We start from the raw sequence: 24,607 nt of genomic DNA on the forward strand, positions 1-24,607 counted from the left end.
TTTTGTTCTCTTTCTTTTTCCATATGAGACAAGACATGGGAATACTTGGACAATGCAGAGAGTGCAGCAAGAAGACAGCTTAGAAAGAGGGACTGCTGAGCAGCTCAATATTTCAGGTGCAAGAATTGTTTTGCAAGGATAGAGAGACCCTCTGGTCCCTGAAAAACCCTCTGCCATGATGGGGAAAAATTTCAGGTCTGTCTTGTCAGCCTAAGACATCAGCTCTGCCCTTACAGCCTTTTCTCAACGCTTATTTAAAACACATCCAAAATGTAAGACTGTCATTCAGAAATTCATTTAATTTTAATAAAAGTCTGATCATGTCGAACATCACCATTTCAAAAGGCAGCCTGGATATTATTAAAGCCAATCTGCTATATTTATTAATAAAAAAAAAAGTCAGAAAAAAAGGGGAAAAAATAATTCCAAACTACATTATATGGATTCAATGCCATGCAAAAAAAAAGTGGGTATAGGTACTTCCATGCAAATGCAATCCATGAAAAGGCTCCTGCAGTAATATCACCCTCCAAACCAAGAAGGCCAGGGTTATAAAACCAGGACCATACTCCATCCCTGCTCTCAGTGTGACAGTTTTAAATCTTATGTGCTGCACCACTCCTTAATTATGGCTTTGTACTCATGGGACTTGTTTTAGCAACAGGTAGAAGTTACATCTGCTTTTCCATCTCTTGAGCTTGTCCTAGTAACACAAGCTCTGCAGAACATCAGCTCCTTTGCAGGCATGCAACATTGATTTACACTGTGGTTGATTTTGATGTAGCCAGAAAAGAACCAGCAACCGTTAATTCATATAGAGGTTGCCTTTTAAACCCAGCAAGAAGAGGACAGTGGTGGTACTTGTCTATGAAAAAGATAGCTATAAACTACGACCAGTTCTGAGGACTGTTCTCTTGTGAACAGTCCCCATGAAGTCATGACCAAAGTCTGAGTAATTCTTTCAGCACTGTCTGGGGAAGAAGCGAGTAAGGGATATAAAATTTAGGCTTATCTCTAATATACCCCCACACAATCTATGGCAGAAGGCAACTGTAAATTCTGTCTCAAGATGTCTCAAAATGATTAAAATATGTTTCTGGTACAAAGGAATCTTTATTTCTTATCATTAAAGCAAAATCTCTTCTTCAGCAGCCAAAATCTACTCTCCAAAGTCACTGTCAACAGCGCAATTGTATTTTTCAAACCACATTTTTCAGCTAATTGTTGTCCAAAGCCTCCTCATTTTACTCAGATATGTAACTGTAGGAATCAGTCATGGCACTCAATTAAATCGTATCCATCTTGGCCCTTCATCTTTTAGGATCTGATCCAGCTCTCCTTGACTACAAAGACTATTGAATCAGACCCATTTTGTATAACGTCAGTAGAGGATTAGGTATTTCAGTCAGGTGTACTGCCTGAACTCAATCTGAAATTGCCTGCATCAGATAGGCCACTACAGAAAACTGCTTGCATACAGAAGGAAACACTGAAATTATAAAGAGCCATCCTATGCACATGCACTCGCTGGGCTAGGAGACATTATTCTTATTAATGCACTTTTGCTAATGTCCACATCACAGGGCTTTTTTTTTTTTTAGCATAACACTAATGTTAGTTGTCCATTATGGTATCTGGAGTCTTAATGGGCAAGGAGTCCCTACAGCGAAGAAGTCAAAGGAACAACATTCAGAAATAAATTCCTACATTGGTTATGGGAATATTGTTTTAGCAATATTTAATTATTATTATTATTATTATTTTAAAATGGCAGTGCATTAATTTCTGCTCAGTTTGGAAATTCAGGAAATCATTCACAAGGCAGCCCTTTAGAAGCACTTAGGAAGACCAGCATCGACCATGAGATGGTCCCTGCAATGTTCCTCTTAAAGGATGCCCTCACACCCACCCTGGCTGGCTTTTCCACAGCCCCCCCCCCCCCCACCCCAGTAGGCAACACATTCTTCTGCATCTGACATGAAATTCTGACTTTGGCTGTCACTCTTTGCTGAGGCTTTAACTAACACTATCTGTGCAACTCTAGAAACCACATCAAATTGCAGTTTTTCCCGATTTTATAGTAATTTGCATAATAGGTCACCATTAACACACTGTGCTGAAGGAGAAACAGCTCAACTCAAATCTACCTTGAATGTTTACATTAAAATATGCTCAATTTTTTCCCTCTACACTCAGTTCTGTCAGCTCAGGAGTGAGTTAAGGAAATACATATGTAAACAACCATAAATAAATGCAAAAAATAATTATAAAATTAGTTGTAGATGCATAATCCAGTGTGATTCATGTTATGTTCCCACTGTGATCCCAGTTCCAGAAGAGTTAATCAACCATAGCAACCTTCTAATCAGAGCAGTGAACTAATGATCCTATTTCTGAGTAATACCAGTCAGATAAGGCTCTCAAAAGGTAGTTAACATCACTTTGGTGGAAAGGCATGACAAGTGCAAGTTCTAGCAGTGAGTAATGCATCATTCATGCCCCCTCTCGTTCTGACATTTTAACGTTATCTTGTTTTACTGTGTCGGCCTAACACTGCCACTGCTGGCAAATTAAACTGTGAACTTACAAAGTGGGTGGCAATAAATACAAATTATGAGAGTTCAAAAGATGTCCCTGGAGGTGTACTGCCAGACATGGAATGTCTCTGGCTTTTCTGTCACATAGCAATAGACAAGACAAAGTGTAGCATGAGCTGAAAAAAAAAAAAGAATTAACATCATGGTGAAAAATGAGATGAAAATGAAAAGAAAGAAAGAAAAGAAAAAAAAATAAAAGGTAGATGTAAAGGCAGGACAAGAATGAACAAAAGAGCATACCCTTGAAACATAAAACATCACTGTTTCGCCTTGCAGGGAAAAAAAAAGCTATGTAAATTAGGAAACAACTAATGTCTCTTAGAAATACAGACAAACTATATAATATTGTCGATGTTATTACAAAAGTAAGCAGCTCCTCCTAAAGAAACAGCCAAACAAATACAGTAACAGGATGATGCTACAGCGTTCATATCTCTAGCAGAAATTCAAAATATCCCACTGCACTTACCCACACTAACAAAGATTTCACATTTTGCACTGACTTAAATACATGGGGCAAAATCCTGCTCTCATAGTCAGGGGGGGAAAAAAAAGATTGAGAGAACTGCCTGAGGTGGCAACAAGGCAATCACAAAAAGCAAAAAGCTCCTTGCACAGCCTTTTCTGTTTTGTGTAGGGAGATAACAGGGGCAGCGGGGTTCCTCCTTGCACTCCCTACAACTCTCAGGGGGCTGGTGACCCACTTCACCCCACCGAGCCAGGACCCAACTGCACAGTGCATCAGTTGTACTGCAGATTTAACACAGACAAAAGAGGAAAAAGTTTAACATTTCTTCCTTCCCTCGGGAAGATAAAACTTTACATGCTATTAACAGGGTCAGAAAAAACCTGATTTTTAATATACCCAAGCCATGAAGCTTATTCAACTTGGTCTAACACCACTAATGAATCTTATAAAACATTTTATCTCCCCCACCCATGTTCACAAACCACTCACAAGAGGCTTGAAAATCACAATAATATCTTCCCAAAGTGCAGATATCACTCACACCATATGCAGCACAACTGTTTATTTTTCCCTATAAACCATTGGTTTCATTGAAACTCATTAGCATCACCTGTGTTAATTACACTAGCAAACCAATCAACAGCTCCTTCTTAATTAGGTTTTCTTTATTAAAGCCGGAAATTACCAAGGAGACAAAAGTCAACTGGGGAAATTATGTGAAAAGGAGTGTTTATGCCAAATTACCATACAAAATATAATAAGGAAAGGAAACTCAGTTTGTTTACAGGAATAACAAACAATATTAATTTTCAAGGTCACTGGCACAATTATTAATTACCTGTCTTACATTTTATTGTGATAGTTTAGCCTGCAAAGGCAGAGCTGGCTCATAAAAAAACCCCTTCAGACTGTGCTTGTACTGCACTTTAGCTGCCATGGTCACTGCCTGTGACGTGTGCAGTGTTTTAGGAAGTTACTTTCATGAGCATTTCCCAGATGGGTTGGCATGATGGAAACTCTGTTAAGGTGCATAAAAAGCTCCAAGGTTTGACTGCTGCCTCCCTCAGTGTTCCCATGGGAAGAGAGAAACCAGCCAGTGAAATCTAGGTTGCTCATCCCTGGTGGAAGAGATTTTGGTGTCCAAGAGGGTACCATGAGAAGTGCTGTTGCTACTGATCCTAAGACCTCACAGAATGCCATGCCCCCTTCCTTTACATCCTCTGGCATCAGTTACAGTGACTCCTACAGCTCCAGGGAGAGCTGGCACGGGCTGAAAAAAAGCCCCACTCAACATAACTGGGTTTCCTGAGGTTCAGCAGGGAACACCATGAAATCAACCCTTCTGCAGAGGAAATCTGGTGTACCCAGCTTCTGACGCTCTACTGCCGGTAACATGCTCTCAGGCTTCGTTTGTGCTTCGTGGGTCAAGAGCCAGACCCAACACCATCCTGCTCAGTCTGGTCAGCACTGGGTTGATGCCAACATGAGGTGAGGGTACTGGGCCCCAGAGCAAACACTGTGGCTGTTACTATAGGAAGTTTGCCAGCTGCTTTCTCTTTACATGCCCACCTACCAGGAGAGTCCCCTTTGAGCTTCTGTACATTCTCTTAAAGTATTACCTATGTGCCTACACATACACACACTCTTACCCTCAACACACAAATTAGTGCAACTACTCTGTAACTCCACAGCTCTACTGAGATCCTCAAAGAATCATTAGATATTACCATCAAAGCAGTTGTCTATTGCCAAGCCCCCAGACTAACAACCGAGATGAAACATTTCAAGACATACTGCATCAGGGAAGTATCATCTGCTAATGTTTAGGGTCCTCCGAAGTTTCATCTTCTCTCCAGATTAAACAGCTTGCAATATATACTGATTTTTCAGCTGACCAATATTAATGTCAATGCTTGAGCTCTGCATTCTTGACCCGAGATGTCAAAGGGAACTATGGAAATAGCCATTCATGAACTGTAGATTATCTGCTCTCAATTCACCTGGAAATCCAGGCTCAGCAGCCTATTATTTCAGTTACTTGCTGTGCTGCACAACAGTTCAGTTTAGCTGTCTAAAAATGAGATGACTGCTTCTAGCCTTGCACTTTGACATGCCTATGGCTTTACAGAACTTTATTTTGGAAACTCTTTACTGATTCCATAGAAAGCCAAGATCCTGCACCATCCTCATCATCACACCGTGCTTCCTAAATGGCCATGACCAAGTCCTTTTGAAGTTCACCGCAGTTAGTTCAGGGTAACATGCATACATGCTGCTGGTACATTATGTCACCTTTTTTTTTTTGTTGTTGTTTTGTTATCACTTCCACACTGATTATGAAAGTATATTTGATTTTTCATTACATCTTTGTCTTGTGTCCTAATATTTTGGTGCATGCACCCTTAGTTAATCAGCCATCGGTTCTCAGTCCTGCTTATGCTTGCATTAGGGAATAATTTTCTGTAGTGTCACAAATATCCAATATGCTTGAAAAAAACCCTAGTCTGCTTCTCAGAACTGTTTTCTTTTAACCCAGTTATCTACTATACTGCCAATATCTCAGTCTGCAATAAGTCCATTTATTAACCGTTCAAATGCACATACCTTAGCTTTATTGCACAGATCTATTACATAATGGGCAATTATCTCATTTCACAGATAGTTGCTTGTAAACTAAGATAATGTGGTTTTCCTATGAGTTATTCTTGTGTGGATTATGGTGTTTCTGTATTTTTTGTGTGGCTTGATCTTACACTTTGCAGTCCTGTTTATGACACCACTGGAAGACACAGCAATCACCAGTGCCAGGACACCTGCTGCATCTGCTCTTTGCTTGTACAGCATCTGGCACACCAGGGCCTCAACACTCATCTGGGGTCCCAGGTGTGACCATAGTACAAATATTTCATTTTCTCCAACACCTTTGCAATGACTCTTCATTCCAGCAAAATTTGGAAGCATTACAACCCCTTCTCCCCAGCTCTGCAAGGACTTTTTCCAAACTAGCACTTCTTTTGATGCTTTCCCTGTGTTTCCTCTCTGGAGTAGGTAATAAAGATGTGACACAGATTCAAGAGGGTTGATGAAAGATGGGGTTACCTCCTGGCTTCAGTCAACTGATGAAGGAAAGAAAAATGTTATACAAGGCTTCAGGTCTGACTCTCCAGAAAACCCTGTATAAACCATAGTGTTCCCATGGAGGAGCGGGAAGTACTGGGAGTGAAGCGACTGCCCTGAAGGTGTCTGTATAATTGAGGACATCTCACACAGTCTTTGGCAGGAGCTTTCTCCTCTCCCCGCTGCCTGGGAGCACTTTTCCTCAGCTCATCCCAGTCCCTCCTCTGACACACTGACTCTAGTGAAAGCAACACCTAGAATCTGCATTCAAACCACATTTTCTGGTGAACCAGGGTTCAGTCAGATGACATATCTGTCCCTGCTTTGATCTCCACCATAGGCTGCTGGAGAAGAGGCACCTTCCAGTCATTCCCTGAGTCTTTCTAACTCTCAGAGTACACGAATAACGTGGTCCGCATATGCCAAGAAACCGGCTGGAAGAGCCCCACGGGTGAGCAGCCAAGCTCTGGAAAAGCTGTGGTGGCTCTTTAGATCTTCTTCAAACCCTTCCTTATGAGAGAATAACTTGTCAGTGCAGAGAAGTCCTTACTCAGCCTCCTCCACCCAGTGAATGTCAAAAATAATCCAGAAATAATGAGATGTTGCCTATTATGTCACCCGCTGTACCAAGCTTTTGCAAGGTAGGTAATGTCATGCAATGTGACAAGGCTGTCTCAGGAAAGAGTAATACATCAGCTGCCCTTTAACATGGATGATTTTAGAAAAGCATATTGCACCCTAAAGGTGGAGTTTCCAATCTGTGGATCATTTAAGACAGACTATCACATTATGGTTTAGGAAGAGAGGCGTGTGGAGATGTTCCTTCCTTTTGTGTTAGTTGTGGGGAAATAGCCCAGAAAAATAATGCCCTGCGCTAGAAAGGCATCATGGTTACAACAATTCCAGAATGAGTATTTAAAAAGACAATTTTTTAAAAAAGTATATTATTTCCCTGATAAACCATAATGGCTCTTCAGAACCCATCATGGTCTACTATAAAAAAAAAAAAAAAAAAACCATATTTAAAACACTTTTACAATATGTGTTATAAAGACTTTTTTAAAAATTAACATTATTTACCCAGAAGGCCATAATGGCTCTGAAATGTATTTTGTAAATCTGTATTCAGGGACTTTTTTTTGTTGAAAAGAATTTTCTTTTTTGGCCCAAGAGATCTTAAGCAGCTTCTATGGAGCTATCAGAATTTATTGCTTTAATAGAGCTGAATTGAAGTTTGGAACATGTTATTGCATGAGCAGCAGCAATGTTTTTCAGGCAAAAATGAGAAAGAGGGAGGAGGAAAAAGGAAAAATGGAATTAGAAGTGGAAGAAGGAAAGCAAACAGAAGAGACAAGAAGAAGGGAGATGAGAAGTTGGGACAGTGCCCACACAGCTAAGGTGCACAGGCATAGAAGAACCACAGTCCTGGTAGCAGCTGTAGTGAGGGGCAGGCCTAGAATTTCCAGAAAACAAGGAGGGAAGTATTTCTCAGCTTAAGGGAAAGCACTGTTCCCACTGACTGCAGCATTACAACATGCCAGCTCTGAAGGAAATAAAAGAAATAAAACGTTGATTTGGGTGAGCAGGAGCTGCGGAGCTGACAGCTACCACAGGTAAATACTGTAAATGCTTGCACAACAGCATTTTGAGGTTAAATAAGAAAGGCTATTTAAAGATTCTTCTCCTGTGTGCCTGTTAGGCAAACCCAGCCCACATGCTGGTCCATACTGCAGACTAATGATGTAAGAGGAGAAACGTGAACAGTCAGAGTGAAGCAACGTGTTCCAGCATCCCACTTGTGCCTGAGCGTGACCATCAGAAACCACCTCTGACCCACATCAGGTGGATCGAAGAGCCAAGATAGCCTGTCCATGTCAGTGGGAACAGCCTGGTTCACACTTTTCGAAACATTCTCTGGCTGATAAAGAACAATCACAACAACAATTCCATGGTGTTTCCTATCTTCAAAGCACAATGCCAGAGACATTAACCAATTTGTCTTCAAAGGCAGCCTCCAGCACACCCTCAAAAGGAAATTATGAAGGGGATAAAAACCCTCAAAGAACAACCAGTTGTGGCTGCACAAAAAAAAACTGGCAACAAATACCAAGCTCTACACATGTGCACAAACACAGACACATACATACACACACACTACAATTTCCAGGAGCCATAATTGATGCTACCAGATGACTCTGAGGCACTACTTTTGATTTTTCTTATCTCAGTACATTAATTCCTACTTGGGAAGAAAATACTGTGCCTGGAATGATACTCTTGGGGCTAGTAGCCAACTATTTCGGTACAGGTGAATCAGAATCTGGTTGAAACACCAAGAAGCAGTCCTCAATCAATGCAGCTTTTCAGTGACAAAACCAGCTTTGCTCTACTTGGAGAAGCTAGAAGTCAAAACATCCAGGAGCCTGCTGGCTTGCATCTTGTGAAGCTCCACGGCTCAGCCATACCAGGGTAGTTCTTGCTTCACAGATGGTGAGTGCCCACAACTGTAACACCGCACCAGGCACAGCATCTGCAACCAGAGCACTGAGGAGGTTCAGCCACCAAACTAAATCTAGAGCAATTCTAAAATGCTGGCTGCCATCCTTACTTTTTTTTCCGTAATAACTGGAATGAAGTACCAACTAAAAGCTAGCAAACCTGGCTTGTACCGTATCATGCAAGTATGTAATGAAATCCAACCTCACAATAAGCCTGCTGATACTGCAAAGGACATTAGTTTGATTAACCTAGTGCAAATACCTAACTTAACATGTTTAAAACATTTTAATCTATGTCTAAATGAGATTTAGGCATAAAGTCAGGACAGCTCTTCAACTTTTTTATGCAAGCTATGGTCTCTTCTGAGTTAGATATCCATAACTCAGTGTAGTAAGAATTTCTGTGCCTCATCCTCTTCTCATGTTAGTGTATTCTGATTGGTGAGGAGGAAGTCACCACTGGTGTACGCTGGTAGAACTGATGCTGTGGAGCCGCTGCAAGTGTGTGCTCACACAAGCAGTCCAGCTTACCCTCCCAAGAGGGGGTTTGGTTATATGTTACAGGCAGGATGTAGTAGCAAAGAGGTGAGTTTCCCTGAGGGATGCTAAGCAGAAGGACTGTATCATCCGTGGGCTCTTCTGGACTCCATTTCTCTACATCTGTGAGTCAGGATAACTGGTGTTAGTGGATGAAGCTTGGAGTGCTCTGCAACTGGAGACCTTCGCTCCTCAGGGAGCAGGGGGATACATGCCTGCAGAGGGGAGACTTCTTTGGCCAGATGCAGCCTATCTGGCTTAGATTCACAAAAGATAACTTTTGTCACCAGTCTTCCCCAGAACACTTCAAGAGCTTAAAATACACTTTGAGGAAGGTTTCAAACGCTTTTTCCTCTCAAATCCGTCTATGCTTATTCACTGTGGATTCCAGAGATATGACCTGGATTTCCTTGCACACTCTCAAACCAAATTATATCAGTCCCAATTAGGTCATCTGCTAGCTGCACCTGCAGCTCAGGGCTGCAAAATTTCTTCTCCTATAGATCTCCCTATAGTTCAGGCTGGGCAGGGAAACCTGTGGTAGAATAACTGCCATAATACCATATAACACAGCCTAAAAATACAATTATAATTGCAACACCAAAAGCAAGCCAGTCAATATTTTCAAGATTCTAATAGTTTCAAGCACTATTACCTTAACGGTCTCACATCACAGTACTGATTAAAGAAACATTTTGTCTTTTTATCTGTATTCAATGAAGAGCATAATCACTGGAGTGTAGAGAGCTAAAATATTTATTAGGAAGTATACATCTCAGGTCAGGCAGCAAAAGTCAATGTTGAAGGGGTGAGCTGCATCACAACTTTCAGTCTAATTCACGAACCCCATCCCATCATCTCTGTTGTGCATGGGACAAGCTCTGGAGTAAGCTGTGCTGCTGCTCTGCTCCTCTGAAAAACGCTCCCAGAGAAATCCCTCTCAGGAGCTTAAATTGGCAGCATCACTCGTGGAAGATGTATTTCTATTTGGCTAAGTCAAGAAGACACGCATGGAGACAGGATACATAATTGGCCTCCAATGTGGAAAACATGGTGGGTTTTTAAAAGTAAACGAGAAAATCTACCTTTCCTGAAAGTAGCACCGCTCTTTATCTAGAATTAAAAAAATAAATGAGGCTATGCTCCTGTTCTTATACTGATAAATTTGTTTTCTCTTTTTGCCTAATTGCTTAACAATAAATCCACACACACTCTATTATCCATAGCTTACTGCAATATTCCTCAGGGCACATGATCAGCAATCAGAAAGCTTGAAAGATGGCCAACATAATCTTAAATATCCCAGTGTATTACCAGATCAGTATTTCAAATTTAGTGGACATACTCAGATATGTTTTCCTCTCCGTGAGAGGCATCATGTAAGTGGCAAACAAGATACAGAAGATCGATTATTTAGCATAATTGCACAATCTAATTGTATGGATTTTAAATGGAACAAGGAGGAGAAAGATTAAAATCATACAGCACAGCAGTATACTTTCACAGAGTGCATGAAATAGATTTTCCCCAATTAGCGGAACAATGGAAATATTTACTGTCAATTCAGTGAAGATATTCTGAAACAAGAGTCAAGCAACATCCAGATCAGCATAGGGCAGGAGCAAATAATTTTATCATTAATGGGGGGGGGTGGAAAAAACACCAAAGCACTGAAAACTTACATGTTCTGCTCAAAGAGCTGCGCTCCTGTGGTGATGCTTCATTTCAGAACCACATTTGGGGGCCTTATGAACAGATTGTGCTGACTTCCCAGAAGAAAGTGAAACATCCATGTGAATGGATGGGTTTTATACCCACACGTGCCCATGTCTGTGCAGACACACAAGTGCATGCCCACTCGCAGCCCAACTCCTGCACATTTCACCACCGGTTACCAAAAACCGAGCCAGTACAGTACATTCTGTAGATTAACTAGAGGAATGGGGGGAGCTCCGCTGTCTCAAAAATTAAGTGAAAATGCTAACCTTGTCATATTCCCCGGGCAAACAAAGGCAGAGGCAGTGCAGCTCCACTCAGCCGTACCACGGGTTAACTGGCATTTCTAATACTTTTCACCTAGCCCAGCTTGACAGATGCCTAACCTTCGCTGGGGAGTGGAGACAGCCTGATGGGCCTGGCCATACAGGGGGAAAATTTTTGATGCTTCCCACTTATGACATGATTGATTTTCTTTCAGCGGCCCTTCACTTCTGGATGTGGCGAAGGCTGCCTGCCCGAGCCCCCGCGCGCCCTGACCTCGACATATGGCCGCTGTGAGGCTGAAAACTGATGACGGCAGAAACCTAAAAAATCAATAGGCCCTGTCAGTCAGTGGGGAGGCGAACGTCTTTTAAAAACCCAATCACGACACGTACTTGCAGCACGGTGCGGAGCTCCTGCACACTTGAGAATATGCTGAATTTCCCAGGGTTTCTGTTTATTTAATTATATATATTTTTTCTTCTGTGATAGCACACCACTTACCTGTTTATTCCTTAACTTTTTATGCAGGAAGAAAGTCAAAGAATTGTCTTGTTAGGATGGAATCTCCATGATATTAACAAGGAAAAAAAAAAATCCCTGGAAACTCTCTGGGAATAGTATGAAATAAATAAAGAGCACCTTTCTGTTGCCAATATAAACACTGACATCATTATTTTTGACATTATCTGGAAAGAATTTAGATATAAGGAGTTCTGAAGTTTAAAATGAGTATGAAACTGTTTTAATTTTCTTTGCAGGGGTTGAAGTATTGTTTTGTTTAGTTTTGATTTTTTTTTTTTTTTAATTTTGTTTCTGAAAAATGTAAGAAACAAATTTAATTCACTATTGGCTATACACTTCACAGTTCTTGTCATCCCCTGCGCACACTGACGGGGGGAAATTATTAAGGCCACTGAAATCAGCTGGAGATGCTGGTGCTCTGTAAACTGCACTGGGCCATTTGTACTCCACAGGATTGGGTTGACAGCATCCAACACCATCCTTTTACTCTTGCCAGCTCTAGAAACAAAAGCATTTTATAAGAGAGATGAGCAATATAATATACAATGATTCAATTTCTGTATTTTGACTCCAAGACTTTGTCTGCTAGAACTCCAATGAAAAGCAAACAAATAGCCAGCCCAAATTAGAAAAATAAATATGTTACTGGTGGATAGGACCTGTTATACTTTATCACCTCCAATCAAAAGTGCAAGTCCAAAACAAGTAATGCCTCTGAGTGATTTACCTAACCTTGCTCAAGGTTTAGAGGGATAGGCATTATTTCAAAACTAGGTCTTCATGCAGGAAAAAAAAAGAAACCTGAAAGATGTTGGCTGAGAAATTAATGCATTACCAGGACTCATTTTAGAAATCCACCAAAAGTAAGGAAGATTAAAAAAAAGTAATAAATCACACAAATAAACAAAATCTAATGCTGAATTCCCAAACTAAGACCAATTAAAGCTTTCTTTATGACTGCAAACCTGACAAGCTTACAGTTTCACCCTATTGCAGTGGTGTGTGTGTGTGTGTTTTAATGTAATATTAATGAGCCAGGATGGAGGGTCATAAAAAGTGATAGGTTTTTGCGATGGTAAATTATAAATCGGTATTGATTTTTCCCGGCACTAATGCAGCCAGCTTATTGTAAGACACCACAGGCAAAGTGCACTTTATCAGATTAGACTGGAGCCTGGTATCAAATATACATGAGAAAAAGGATGCATTTGTGACTTAGACTAGACTTTTTTTTAATGATACATGAAATTTTTAAAGAAAAAAGTCTCAGAATATTAAGAAATTAAATACCATTTTAAAAGATCTCAGATGGTAGCAAATAGATATTAATGTCACATTAGGGTAATTTGTTTTTACACTGATGGAATATAGGCTTATGTAGGAATATAGGAATAAGTACATGAACTAAATCCTGCTCAGATTTAACCATGTGTTAAATCAGTACAATTTATGATCATCTCAACTGTTCATGATAAAATAGTTCCTCATTTGCATAACATGCCTGAAGAATCAGGCCCTACATCTGCTTATGACTATATGTAAGATCAAGTCACTCATATATACATCTATCCAACAAGTATTGATTCTGTGTGTGTTACTTTTCACATCCTACACTGCTTTGAAGAAGTTGTTTGGTTTTCCCCCATAGACGTACTACCCCGTCATGCCAGCCAAGGACTATGAAAGAGCTTTTCCTTGTAGTACTTTTATTGCTTAAATGCTGTGAAGCTTTTCTTTCCCTTTCATCTCAAAATGCATTGGGAGTTGGCCACGCCATAAAACTGGGCGTTATTTTTAAAATCAGCTCTGCTTTTCATCTCCTGACCTTTCCGCAGTTGGGATTTCCTCATTAAAACATTTCACTGACATGGATAATTGACAAAAAAATTGAGAGGGAGAAGGAGAAAACAACAACAACAAAAAGCACCATTGCTTTCTGCAGAGTTGCTCTGGATGGGCAGCAAACCAGCATCACTTTTGCTTCACCCAGGCAAGCGAAAGATTTGCACAAAAGCTCGTGCCTGTGTCCCCACACTGGGTCTGGGGGACTCTACCATTGCTCCATGCCAGCACTGCCAGACTCAGAGACCCTTCGCAGCTTCTTCCTCACAGCTCTTGGCTCTTCTGCTGCCAATAGCCTTCCTCTCAACCCAAATGCCCCCACAGTCTCCTGGAGCAGAGCTGCCATCTCTCATCTCCTGCTGCCTTGCTGGTCCAAAAGCCTGTGTGCAAAACTCACTGTTTTTTCCCCAAAACCATATGTTAATTGACAAGTTGTTAACAAACAGCCCCTGCACAGGCTGCCTGCGAAGGCAGACACCAAAGTGAAGAAGAGTGCGCCCAAACAAGTAACAGGATGGAGGGGGATGATGCCAGTATGTGTTTGGGGAGCATTTTCCACGGGGAAAGAGGTGTGAGGTTGGGGAGACGGGGAACCCCAAGGGGATCTGAACCCCTTGGGAGGTTTGAATGAAGGAGCATTGAAGACAATCCTTCACATCTCACACAAATGGGCAGGGGTTCAAGGAGCCCCCCACACTAGGCATTGAGAAGGGGTCTCAGTGGGGGCCACAGCCAGACCACCCTGCCAGAGCAGCCCTTTGCAGCCTTTTTGTATTTTAGCCACTAAAACTAGTGCTTGGCATTGCGCTCTCGAAATGTTTCTGAAACTATTTGCTTTCCTGTATTCCAATTTTATTCTTCTTATAAGCAGATTAAAAAAAGAGATGAGAAACTGGCAGAGGAGAGGGAGAGGGATGCTGCTTTTTCTTTCTGGTAGGTGTATACAAATACTCCTGAACAAACACAAAACAGCAAGCCCTCACTGGAAACCCAGTTGATCCCTCTTTCTATGACCACCACAGACTTCAGCTTACAGAGCCAACCCCATGGAGCACAGCACCCCCAACACCAGGATCAAGCCCACAGCAAGTTAGAGGATCTTATAAAAATACTTATGATTAAAACAACAAAGAAACTCAAACGCAAACAGTCTTCTTAGCAGATCGCCAGCAACCCTGCTTGTCTTGCAGTGATGCATTATATCACAGGATAAAAATTTGAGGCCTGATCTTAAGAATCCTTTCTCAGACAAAATTCCTATAAACTTCAATGGAAATTTTGTCTGTCTCAGGACTGACTGGGCTTTCGCCTTGCAACTCTTCATACACTGAAGGTAATAAGAGGAAACTTTTCTTTTTGACAAGACCTCATCAGGTAAAACCTGATAAAGCTAAAAAGGAAATTAGAAAAATGAAAGGTATTCACAGACCAGTCTGATCCTGCCTTGGCTAAAGCCAATGCTGGAGCCCCCTTCACTCTGAATGAGCCAGATTCCCACCGGCATGTCTGCCCAGCCACCAACCATGTAAATCAGCAACACACCACGGGCACGAGCCAAGGATGTGACAAACCAAGGGGTGTTTCACATGGGTCTCACCGAACAGAACGGGACAATAAAACACAGCATCAAAATCTGGCCCAGGGAAAGAAAAAACTCCACTGCTGCCTCAGTGCAAACTCATTGCCCTTCCAATCAAAGCAGCACTTTTAAAGTTATTGCTATAAATGTTATTAAAGCGAAACAAGCCATTTTTAAAATATATGCTAATTCCACTTTATTAGTGATGCCAAAGTCCTCATTTACATTTTTCATAAAAATTATGCAGAGGTTTTTTGCTGCTTTAGGGCTAAAACTAATAAACAAATACATAAATTAGTATATTTTAATTAAATGTTATCCCGTGAAGTAATATTGTATCCCATTGTCTAAAACAAAAAAAAAATAAAAAAAAAAAAAGAAAAAAATCTAAAAAAGCACCTCTAACTTGGAAATTTGTGTTGTATTAAAATATTAGAACTCATTAAAAACTAATTTGAAAATCACTTTACCTAACAATCATAAAAGTTTTGAATTCTGTGTTCTAATATGCATTATTTGTTTTGGTACAAGAGATTATCACTTCAGCATGCATTACTATTAGAATATTAGAGGCATCATAATGCCCCCAGATCCTCTAGAAAATAATGAAGTCAAGTACTACCTGCAAACATATCCCCACTTCCATTTTAAATACTGTATTATTTCTATTCTCTAACACCACAGACTGTACCCAACCTACACAGACCCACAGTGGCACACATGTTAATTTGCTCTTAGGTCCATATATCACATCTGAGCATGTAAAAACTATGTATGATTTGAGGATGGGATATTGCATGTTATTATTACTTTAAAATGTTGCTTAGAGTATAATAAATGGGACCATTTAAGCAGTAAGGTGTGGCTGGAGCTGCAGGGGGAAGTCCAACAGGCAGAAAACAATCACATCTTAATTTAGCATTTTAAAGTAGTCTGCAGAAATAGCTTGAGTATTAAAGAATCAAATGCGCATTAGAACATATTCACCTCATTAGAAGGTTTTCCATAACCCTGCTTTCTCTCAGAAGACACAAATAGACCCAGACTCTGCATTTTCATTGCTCTCTATCCTTATTGTAATTTTTTTCTAAATGTAAGATTATTGCTTTCAAGGCAGGTATTTAAATGAAACAAGCACTCTATTTGGATTTTCACTGAAAAAGCTTTGACTCCTACTTGGTTATGTTTCCTGGAAAAATGAAAGATTAAAAGAAAAAAAAAAAAAGGAACCAAAAGGAAACATGAGGAGGTTTTATATGCACTTTCTGAAAAGGTACATTCATTTATCAGTCTTCTTGAAAGTGTAATTGACTGTGTATTCCTATTAAAACTATCTTAAACTATAACCTGAGCCACTCAGAGGCCATACCTTCAGATATCTGTTTCCAGTATCAGTGAGCGATACTGATTGCACAGCGATGGGGAGCAACAGGACAAAGCTAAAGTATTTAAGCAGCAAGCTTGAAGACTCCCCATCTTCAGCACTCTTTGAAGGCACCTTTAATTGTTGTGTGGATGCAACAACATGGAGCAGTACATGCCACTCAGAAAAATGGACCAGAGAGCATGGGTGGGAGGATTGAGACTCCCCACTATGGTTAACCTCTTTGGATGACCCAAAGGAAGCGTATACAGAGAAGTATTTAATCTATGAGGAGAAAGATCACACAAACATGGGGTTTTTTTCCATTGAACTTAGGGGTTTCTTATCTGCCCCAAAAGAAGAATTTCCTGCAGCCTTAAACTCACTGAACCCTTCTGTTCTAGAGGACGTCAAATGTTCTCAATGGGGGAATCTGGGTTTCTAGTGGTACAACCAAAAAGTGAAAACCTCTATGGTCCAGTTCCCTGCCAAATAGTAATCAACAAAAGACAAGCAAAAAAGCTGTCTCCTGATTGCACAGGCACTTTAAATGCTTTAAAAATATTTTCAAAGTGTTCTTTTGAAACTGGTAAGGCTCATAAGCCATTGTAAGATTAGTCTTAATGTGGAGAAGTGACTCATCTGCAGTGACATCAGAGAGAGCCCAATGTCCTCTCTCACTTTACAGCCAGCCTTATCACCCCCTTGCCTCGCCCCAAGTCTTCCCCATAAATATTTAAAAAAGCGAAGTGATATATTATGGATATCATATTCAAAACCACCTAAGTGAATTGCTTCAATCCAAGATCTATGAAGGATTTAGATACCTAAACTTCATTTTAGATCCTTAACTTTCCTTTCAAAGCAATGGAAAAAGAGGCTCCTACATAACATCAAAGATCCATGTATTTTTGTGAATCCAGCATTAGATTACTCACTGACACAGTGGTCTACATCCTCACCATCATCTCTGGAGTTGTGAACAGATGGACTAGCAGCATCAACTCAGCAAAGGTACAGCTACCTAGTAAAGTGGTGCTGGAAGATGCATTAGAAAAGCTTAGCCCCAAACATCTGATGCTACTAAAAGCCTACCCCCGTGGAACTGACTCCTGAATTTCCTCTCCCCAAATGCAGTGCAGCTGGGTCAGCAGCCACACAGCTGTCTGGCATCAGAAACCACCCCCCACAGCTCGTCAGGGTGGAAATCCTGGATCACAGCTCAACACTGCTCCAAAGAGTTTTATATGGAGGAGCTCCCAGGGGACACACTGCTTCTCACAGCAGCTACTCTGAGGTGGCCAGGTCCCCCCAGAGCCTTGTGAAGCTTATAATAAGAGTGAGGATTGCCAGATTCTTGCCGGTAATTATAAGTTATCCCCCATTTCGTGCAGAGATTTCACGCTGGCAATCCCCCTTTCCTCTGTCTCTGTCCACATGTCAGGGCTTTGGGACCATTATCTTAGACAAGGCAAGAAGGAAAAGGCTCTGTCTCTGACATTGCCACCAGCATGTTCACTTTATCAGCAAACTTCCTGAACACAGAGCAAATGCTCAAAGCTAGACATTCAAATGAACAGCCCACTTTTCCTAGGCACAGAGTCTCCTACAGCTCTGCTTAATTACAAGTAGAAGATTCCCAAATACTCTTCCATGCCTGATGCCACTATAGTGCTACAGCACCCTTTGTTAATGTTGTTGTATCATCATCTCCAGCATCCCCAACAGACACTATTATGACAGATTCCTTCTCTATCTTCACTGACACTCCACAAGCTAACCAAAAAACCCTCCGCTGCATGATAAAGAGAAGTTTCAGTCTCATGATCAACTAATAATGAATGATAAGAGCACTGAGCAGGCAACCTGTGTGGGAGATTCAGCAAGAAGTCTTCTTCCTTCTTCTCACACCCCCACTGTCTTCAGTGGGATCATTTGTGCACTGGATGCTTCCTTGACCACTGTGTTCAGTTGTGTTTGTCATCAGCCCCAGACACCAAATGTCAGTGGCAAGGGTTTGCACTGAACCTGGGAAAATGAAGGATCAAACCAGTCCCTCCATCCCAGAAACATTTATGTTAAACTGGGCTTTTTTTTCTAAAACAAAAAGCTTTCCTGACTACCCATCAAAACTGCAGGCTACCTCAGCAGAGTCCAATGTCCTTACATCCTTCTGATTCTAAAACCAAGACACCAGGCTCACAGCAAAACAAACAGGCAGACACTTCAGCAAAGGGAGCATTTCTCTTGCCATCAGCACAGGGCTGATTTTGTAATCAGTCTGGAAGTTTTATTTTTAACTGCTGCACCAAGGTTTTACAGAGACACAATTGTTCTTTTGAAACCTTGCTAATAGGTCTGATCAGTAATACTATTACTATATACAGAGCAGAAAAGCACAGCATAATGAAACCGTACTGTGAGAAACTATGAACGAAATATTCCTTCTATAAAAAGCATTTTTAATAAAACATGCAATGGCTCCAGAAACTGCTCATCACACTCTGATTAAGAGACTGTTCTGCAATCGGTGGGTGCTCAAACCCTCCCCACCTCCTCCAGGCCCTCACAGCGCTATTATTCCCCTTTGAGAGAGCGCATCTGGCAAAGTGAAGATGAGGATTTTTCCAAGCTACTTTAATGTTGACCGCACACTTTAAAACACTCAGAGCCTGTTCCAAGGAACATAGTGAGTAGAGATACTCCTTCAGTGACTCTTAGGTCAATGTGATATACTGCAGACACATGTGGGTATTCACACAATGCAGATTGCTGTGATACATAAGTTCAGTACAAGGATCAGAAATTCAACTGTGGATATCCAAAATTTTCATACATTCCCTGCAAACCATCATTTCTCTAAGCACACTACCTAAAAGCTTATTTAGAAAAGCAGTTATCGATATAGCATGCACACAACTGTTACGGCCAACAAGTGAACATGGATTTCTATGGTGGGCAATCATTTGAGGAAAGTCCATAGTTTCTCCTTCCTGAGAAGTTTGTTCTTGAGAATGCACTTAAAAACTGAGATTGTGGTTCCTGCTTTTCCTTAAAATACACAGAAAAAGCCAATTACACAAGACAGAGTTCTCTGCTGTGAGCAAATTTAATGGCATGGACTGGTTGGTCAAAAGGGGTCAGATGAACCCTTTTGTCCAGTCTGTAGGCTTTTTGGAGTGACAACTGAGAATTACCTAAATAAATCACACTTCCAAATTAGGGAGCAAGAAATAAGCTAAAGGAGCCCAACAGCATACTGACCAAGCTTCAAAGGTGTTTGAAAGTTGTAGGGTGCTCTTCTTCCTGAGCAAAAAGATTTGCACTTGGTTCCCTATAAGTAATTTTGCCCTGTGAACTTTATAAACATACCACAGCTTGATCTTCTAAATATTTCTAAACATTAAGACACTTGTGTGTATATGGCTCAGCTCCTATTCCTGTGCCTTTTTAACAACTTAGAGCATCTCTATATTTTTTCCTTGTTACTATTGTCTAGAGTTACCTGAACAGAACAGTCTTTGCTGCCAATTCAACATATTTTAGGAGTTTAAAATGCATAATAAGTTTAAAAGTATTTTTAAATGTAAAAAAGTCAAAAGTAAAAAAAGTATTAAAACACGTTGCAGACATACTGCGCAATTTAAATACTTTCCTAGATTAGGAGTATGTTTCTAGGTACTACTTTGATCCTCTCTGCCATGCCATGCAAGCACTTCACAGTGATTAGTGTATTTTAACCTCATAACAATGAGGTGGAGGCAAAAAACAGATTAAATGACTTGCCTATGTCCATGCCAGGATTCTGTGGCAACGCAGTGACTCACAGGCAGGACAGTTACATTCACTGTGCTGTGACCTATCCATAAAAGCAATGTTTCTTGTCGCAGAATTAAGGGATTTTTTCCAATTTATATTGGGAGGGGTCAAGAAAGAAATCTTATTATTGAGCACAATTGTAAAAGGGCACAGTCAGTGACCCCAAACTTGTTGTTTGGTTTGGTTTTTTTTAAGTTAGTAGATTTTAAACCTGTATTTATATATAGAAGTCATCACAGATATAACCTATTTTAAAAACACCCTGTATTTGCCACTGCTGTCTTTCAAAAGGGGGAAGAGGAGAAACAGACAGAATTGTTTTGTTGTCAAGAAAAATACATCTAGCAGAAAATGTTAAGGTTGCCAAGAGATGACAGTATTTGGCAGCATCCTAAAATGTTTGTCATTTTAAAAGTATTTATGCTAAGGCAGAAAATAAACTATCCAACATTTTAGTCACTTTAAGTGATTAAAACAAGTCATTAGAATTTTAGTTTAAAACACTCTTAGATAAAATTTTCCCTTACCTAACTAGCCAGAAAAAAGCTGTGTGCACTTTTTTGCTCTTAAAGCTTGTGTCTTAGCTCTAAGTGCTCTTGTGTGGTGTAGGTAAAACAAAATGGGATAGACTTTGAAGATCGTTTTCATTTTCATTGGAAACATTTTCAATTACTACATTGCTGAATAGAAACAACTGGGGAAAAAAGGTTAGGAAAATTTTAAATGGTCACCAAAAATGCGAGAAATTCTCCTTACGAAAACACAAGTAGGTGCATTTAGTTGTCTAAGTTTACATTCTAACATGAATTTGGCAAATTTTCCTGATAGTGACTTGCCTTACTTCTATTTATTGTACCATGTTCAACAAGTATTTACAAACGCACATTTCTCATGAAGTTGGAAGTAAATTTGGATCTATTTTTTCATTTTATAAAGACATTGATGTGTTTTTTCTGACATGCCTCATGAACTCAGTCAATCACAACTCTTTCTTAATGGAAACCACATGTCTGCCCAGAACTGTGTAATTACAATGCTAGGATTCTTGGCACTGCCAGGAAAAGGGGCATTGTCAAACCAATTAGAGTTTATTTATTTACATACCATTTCTGGATGAGAATGTTCTTTCTTTTATGCTGATGCTGAGAAAATATATATTTCATCGAGTAGCTGTAATTTTCGCTAGATCCTGTTACATTTTGTAGCAATTACATCTCTAGTTTTCAGTTACTTTCCGCGTAAGGAAACTTTCCTTTAAACGAAACAGCTGGGAATAGCATCATGAATTTTATCAGCCCAGTTTTCATTTGTTTCAGATGATGAAGGAGATGTGAGGGCGGCTGTTTCCCTAAGCTCAACAGAGTCAGTATTTCCACCCACTTCCACCCCATGATGAGCTTTTCATTGTACAAGATGCCTTATTTGTACATTCATCCTCCTGCAGTATTACCCTTTCCCCAACCCTGTTACACTGGTACCTGCAGCCAGCCCTGGTAAAGCAGCACAGTGTGTCTCAGAAGAAAGGAGCAAGGCTCCAGGAGGTGATCTGCAATGCTGTTCTAAAGTAGATCCCTCTGGACGACATTAAAAAGAAAGTTGCATGTCTCAGGAAAATGAAATACCACGCAGCTTAGCACTGGGTCGTCCAGCTTAGCACTGGGTCCTCCACTGTCATGCATGATGCTGCTGGAAGGTTACAAGCAACCAGAAGAGGCTGTGTGGTGGTAAATGCATTCCAGGGACACCAAAAAAGGGCCAGAGCCCGAATGCTGGTCTACCATGTCTCCCACAGAGCTCCCTGAGCACCATAACCTGCTGAGAGTTCCTTCTCCTCTTTCACAAGCACCGTTCACTGATTCAGACCTTTTCCATGGGTGATCGGAGGCTGCTAAATCAAAAAGACCCTTCCTAACTGCCACTGGGTTTGTCCTGAGTATGAATACAACTGCAGCATGGGCATGAAAGGGGGAGAAGGCTGCATAAGTACTGATTATTCACAAGAATAAAACCAGGAGTAAAGCAACAAGCTTAAACTATAAGTTCACTGGACGTCTTTCACTTCTTTGTGTTGCTCCTTTCTGTCTGAGATGGATCGTGTGCTTTTCTGGCTAACACCTTTCCAGGTCTCCATTCCTGCAGCGCCTGAACACCCAGCTGTCCCTAATGTCTCCAGCCTTTAATCTTACCCTGGAGAGTTGCAACACCTCCACATTACAAGGGGGAGTAGCAGGGAGCATAAAGGGATGTGCCCAGGACCCAGCAGGAGAGCTGTGGCAGAGGAGGGGAATGAAACCCAGCACCACCAAGAGCCAGACAGGGTTGTGCCAGGCTCATTCTCAGGGTTGACCCACAGGGGCCCTCTGAGGCTCTTCCTAATACAGAAACAGCCCCTTCTGTTTTACACAAATATGCTGTGCGCCATCATCCTAAACTACCTGATGTCAGCCAGCCAACATGATCCCCTTCCATGGCCGAGGATGTCAGAGTGTGCTCTGTGAGACCATAACGTGTTTAGTAACAGAGAGGTGTTGGCCTAAAACCCTCCCATCTGGACCAAGCCACCCTAATGGGATGCTCTCTGGTCACAGGAGGCACCTCCTACCCAGAGGTTTTGTTATGCCCTTCCACTGAAAACACAGACGAAGGGAAACAGCTGTAAAAATCTCCTATTTAAAGCTCCTGAAGCTTCAGAGCCTTCTATGAAATTCCTTGTATGGGATTCTTCTTTTTTTTTTAATTTGTTTTTAATTGCTGCTCCAACCTTTCATGACTTCCTCATCTTTGGAAAGTTCCAAAGCGTTAAAAGGAAACATTAAGTTCTGACGCCCTCCGACATTATTTTTCAGTTTAATCATTTTTCCCCATTTTCCTCCTCTTTCTCTGTGCTGAGTGAGGGTGGGAAAGACACAATTAAGGGAAACTCAAAACTCTCAGATGTTTCAAATATGAAAAAGTGTAATAAAAGTTTTCCCACACATCGGCAGAGAAGTAGGAAAAACTGTTTTCTTATGGAACTCTCAAAGCTGAAATGACCAAAACATTCCTGGGTTTTGTATTCACCACTCCCTCCCCCATTTTTTGAGCCAGAAGTTTCTGCTTTATCTTGCATTCATGCTTGTGTGCATGTCTGTGAGAGATAGAGCCCTGCCCTGATGATCTTACAGTTTATAGTAACCAGAGAGATGCAGGGTGAGGGCTGAAACGCAGCACACAGAGGGGAAATGACTTGCCCAAGGTCATGCAGTGGGGCAGTGACTCAAGTGATTTCCAATAACAGTCATTTCTATAAAGCCTTTAAAGAAATGGTGCTTGATTCACTGCCTTGCGCTGCTGCTGCGGAGAATAACACGGTCCCAGCAGCTACAGGGGAGTTTCTCGTCGCTGTGTCAGGCCAAGTGTTGAAGCAAAAGTTGGCATTGGTTCAGCTGGGAGGAGAGGAGAGAGAAAATGGATACATGTGTTTTAAACTGCAGATCCTGAATAAGAGAGGGACACCCCTGAGGTAGGCATTTAGGTGGCTATTTTAAGAGGTGACAGAGGTAACCCATGTCTTCCGTAAAGAGCAAGTGAGAATGAAGATGAGTGGACAGGTTGGGCAATGGACAAATACTCTTTTTCTGTTACAGCACAGCTTTTATTTCTGTTGCGGTCCAGGTCCCATGACATCTAGCTACTCATCTTTGGGCATTCACATCCCTCCATCCTCCATAAATCGGGTGGCCCATCACCCTCCTCACACAGCAAAGCAGGGCAGAAAACCTCTCAGCACCAGCAGCCCTGTCCCAGACGCAGCCAGTCAGAAGGAGAAGGAACCTGGCAGCTTCTCTTTGCTGCAAGCAAATGGCTCAGAAAGAAAAGAACAGCAAGGAAAAAGTACCCACAGGGAGGATTTACTGCCTTCACAGAGCAGGGTGTCTGGGGAGAGACTGGATTATAATCCAAGATATGTTTTCATCTCTCCTCTATTCACAAGGTGCTGCAGCCCTTGGTTGAGCTACCTCTTGGCTACTAAAGCAAGGTTCATCATCTCTTCACCAGGAGATAGGAAAAACCCTGCCGGTTTGCAAAGCAAACCCATGAAAACAATGCAGTAGCAACTGGTTTTCAATGCTAATTTCAAATTACAAAGCGCAGGAGCAACTTTCCACATGCAGTTTCTGATTCTGCTTTCTATTCCTGTCGAGCTGCAGCCAGAGTTTTGCCAGTGAAAAGTGCTATAAACAGCCCTGGCCTAGCTGAAAAAAGCAATATGCCGTCAGTCTGACATCTACCTCGCTTTTC

At 41.1% G+C, this 24,607-nt stretch overlaps 1 protein-coding gene across 8 annotated transcripts in view; it reads right to left on the reverse strand.

Moving 5' to 3' along the window:
• Nucleotides 1–24,607, reverse strand: part of EBF1 (EBF transcription factor 1) — a 280,201-nt gene that overhangs the window by 183,446 nt on the left and 72,148 nt on the right. The gene's annotated exons all lie outside the window — the stretch shown is intronic.

Source organism: Strigops habroptila, chromosome 12 (genome assembly GCF_004027225.2).
Source record: "Strigops habroptila isolate Jane chromosome 12, bStrHab1.2.pri, whole genome shotgun sequence".
NCBI classification, from domain to species: domain Eukaryota; kingdom Metazoa; phylum Chordata; class Aves; order Psittaciformes; family Psittacidae; genus Strigops; species Strigops habroptila.